The 3,920-nt window shown below is 46.1% G+C and overlaps 1 pseudogene; it reads right to left on the bottom strand.

The window, feature by feature from the left end:
- Nucleotides 1-238: 238 nt before the first annotated feature.
- Nucleotides 239-1,410, bottom strand: LOC119935577 (annotated as a pseudogene).
- Nucleotides 1,411-3,920: the final 2,510 nt, after the last annotated feature.

Below are 3,920 nucleotides of genomic sequence, written 5' to 3'. Positions count from 1 at the left end.
CTGGGGGTAGGTGCAAGTTAATCAGGTCAGACAGAGTCCCTATCCTACATGGGACTCACAGTCTAAGTAGGAGGGAGAACAGGTATGGAATCCCCACTTAACAATTGAGGAAACTGAGGCCCTGAAAATTGAAGTGAGTTGTCCGAGGTCACACAGCAAGCAGTTGGCAGAGTGTGAATTAGAACCCAGGTCCTCTGACGCCCAGGTTTGAGTTATAGCCATTAAGCCACACTGTTTTTCAGGGAAGTTTCCCCTTGAGGACCCTGCCCAGGGCAGCCTTCATGTCTTTGTTCCTCAGGCTGTAATGAGGGGGTTCAGGGTTGGGGGCAGTACCGTGTAGAACATGGATACCAGCACTTCCAGCACTGAAGGGGAATCAGAGGGCATTTTTAAGTGGGCAATAAATACACAGGAGAAAGGTAGGGCTATCACAGTGAGATGGGGCAGACTGGTGGAGAAGGCTTTGGTTCTGGCCTGAGCAGACAGGATCCTCAGTACAGTGGGCAAGATGTGGAAATAGGAAACCCCCATGAACAGGAAGCAGCCAAAATCCAAATGTTGCTAACGTCTATCAGGACCAACTCCGGCACAATGGAGGGTGGGCAGGACAGGATTAATAGCTAGGGTATATTAATAATAATGATGATGGTATTTGTTGAGTGCTTACTATGTGCAAAGCACTGTTCCAAGCGCTGGGAGGGATATAAGGTGATCAGGTTGTCCTACGTGGGGTTCACAATCTTAATCCCCATTTTACAGATGAGGGAACTGAGGCACACAGAAATTAAGTGACTTGCCCAAAGTCACACAGCTGACAAGTGGCAGAGTCAGGATTAGAACGCATGACCTCTGACTCCCAAGCCCGTGCCCTGAAATGCTGCAGAAGTACTGGCGGATCACCCTGGAGTCACAAAAAGGCAAGGGAAAGATGTTGACGGTGTACAGGAGACCTGAGAGAACTCAGCTGAGCCAGGAAGCGGCGGCCATCTTCCCACAGGCCCCTCTGTCCATGATGATGTCATAGCACACAGGGCAGCAAATGACCATGTAGCAGTCATAGGACATCACCATGAGCAGGGCGATCTCCAGTGAAGCAAAACAAGCGAAGAAATAGAGTTGGGCAGCACAGTCCAGGAAGGAGATGGATCCATGGTCAGTCAGGGAGTTGTGGATGGACTGGGGGATGGTGACAGAGATGTAGCAGAGGTCAAGAATGGACAGGTGCCGGAGGAAGAAGTACATGGAGGTGTGGAGGCATCAGTCGAGGATGGTGATGGTGATGATGAGGAGATTACCCATCAGGGCTGCCAGGTAGACCAGGAGGAACAATGCAGCGTAGAACAGCTGCAGCTCCCAGACCTCCAAGAACCCCAGGAGGAGGAATTCCATCACAAATGGGAAACTGATCATTTCCCTAGAGGTTTTGTCGTTTGCTAGGGAAGAAGAAACAAGGGAAGAAGATGGAGGCAAAGTTGACACTAAAGAGGAGGATGAAAGATGTATCCAGGTTTCCAGCATTGCCTGAGCACAGTTGCCCCTAGCATAGAGGAGAAGTGGTGTGGCCTATTTAATAGAGCTCGGGCCTGGGAGTCAGAAAGGCCTGGGCTCTAAACCCACTTCCGTGCCCTGCCTGCTATGTGACATTAGGCAACTCACCTAAATTTTCTAGGCCTCAATTACCTCATCTGTAAAATAAGGATTAAGGCTGTGAGCCCCATGTGGGTTGTAGAGTATGTCCAACCTGATTATCTTGTATTAACCTCCACACTCAGTACAGTGCCTGGCACACAGTCAGTGTTTAACAAATACTACAATTTTCATTATTATTATACTACATGGGATATCCCGGTCCTTTGAAATTAAAGGAAAGAGAGTAAGTTCAGGGGAAGAAAGAAAGCTGCCATATAATGGAATAAACATATGCTCCTGGGATTCAGGTGACTCATAATCTAATCCCAGCTCTGCCAAAGGCCTGCTGTGTGCCCTTGGATAGAACCTCTCTGGGGCTCAGTTGTCTCATCCTTAAAATGGGGATAAGAATACTGTTCTCCCTTCATCTTAACCTGGCATCCCCATGTGATACAGGGATTCTATCAGACAGGATTATCTTGCAACTACTCCAGTGCTCTGGCACTTATTCACGATTTTAATAAATACCATCACTATTAGAGCTATGATGGACCATAGCTGCAATGAAGAGTGATATGACCTAGTGGAAAGAGCCCAGCCCTGGGAGTCCGAGGTCTTGGGTTATAATTCAGGCCTCACCACTTGCCTGTTGTGATCTTGGGCATATCACTTCCCTTCTCTCTGCCTCAGTTCCCTCATCTGTAAAATAGGGATTCAATGGCTGTTCTCCCTCCAACTTAGACTGTGAGCCCCATGTGGGACCTGATTATCCTGTATCTACCCCAATACTTAGTATTGGATCATAGTTAACACTTGAAAATACCACAATTATTATTATTATTATTATAGGAGATATATACAAGAGCTGGGGGGGCATAGGGATGAACAGGAGTGACCAGAATGGTCTCTGAAAAATTGATTTAACACTTGCCCTTTTGTTGTCAGGGGTTCTAATCCTGGCTCCACCACTTGTCTGCTGTGTGACCTTGGTCAAGTCACTTTACTTCTCTGGGCATTGGTTATCTCATATGTAAAATGGGGATTGGGACTGTGAACCCCATGTGAGACACGAACTGTGTCCAACCTGATTTGCTTGTGTCCACCCCAGCACTTAGTATAGTGCCCGGCATATAGTAAGTGCTTAACCAATACCATTATTATTGTTATTATCATAATTATTATCATTATTGTTTCCCTTACTGCAAAATAGAGAGGCTTGTGAAAGAAGGGTATATGGAAGGGCACTGTCTTATGCCCCAGATAAGCATAAGGGAATGAGCATGGGACAGGGTAAAGGGGTACCAAAATACCATCATGCCCATCATGACCCAGGTAGCAAGAAGGCAGAGCAGGAGATGGAGAGGAGGCACAGTGGCAGGGAACGGGTCTACCAACTCCATTGTAATGTAATCTCTGAGGCGTTTAGTATAGTGCTCTGCATGCAGAGACTGCTCAAGAAATACCATTGATGATGATGATTTACTGTATGCCTATTGAAGGCTAATCACTGAAATAAACACTTGAGATAGTACAGCAGAAGCAAAATGCAAATTTTCTGCCCTCAAGGAATTTACCAACAGAGAAGATGCACAGACAAAAATAATTCATGACAGTGAAAGCTGGACAAAAAACAAAGATAAAGTGGGAAGCAGACCCCCAAAAGACTCCAGGAGGAAACAGCTAATGTATTCAGATTAATAGATACATAAAATATTCATAAAATAAGATTAATGGATACATAAAATATTCATAAAAGAAAAATATATGTAAAAGTGCTGAATCTTGTCTCTTTCGCCTTTCTTTGCATCCTCATTCTTTCCTACACACTCTTTCATCTCCTTTCCTTTCATTGTCCTTCCCCTCTCCTCTCCCCTCTCCTTCTTACCTCCTCTCCTACTCTCCCCTCTTCTTCCCTTCCTTCTCTGGCTTCTATCCCCTTCAGTCCACAGAAACCTCCCTCTCAAAGGTCACCAATGACCTCCTTCTTGCCAAATCCAACGTCCACTACTCCATTCTAATGCTCCTGTACCTCTAGCCTGCCTTCGATGCTGTGGACCATCCCCTTCTGGAAATGTTTATCCAACCTTGGCGTCACTGACTCTGTTCTCTGCTGGTTCTCCTCTTACCTCTCTAGCCGTTCATTCTCAGTCTCCTTTGTGGGTCCCTCTTCTGCCTCCCAATCCATTACTGTAGAGGTCCCTCAAGATTCAGTTCTGGAACCCCTTCTATTCTCCATCTACACCCACTCCCTTGGAAAACTCATTCTCTCCCAAGTCTTCAACTAACACCTC

The sequence above is a fragment of the Tachyglossus aculeatus genome, chromosome 12 (genome assembly GCF_015852505.1).
Source record: "Tachyglossus aculeatus isolate mTacAcu1 chromosome 12, mTacAcu1.pri, whole genome shotgun sequence".
Taxonomy (NCBI): domain Eukaryota; kingdom Metazoa; phylum Chordata; class Mammalia; order Monotremata; family Tachyglossidae; genus Tachyglossus; species Tachyglossus aculeatus.
This window is presented reverse-complemented; position numbering and strand designations above follow the sequence as displayed.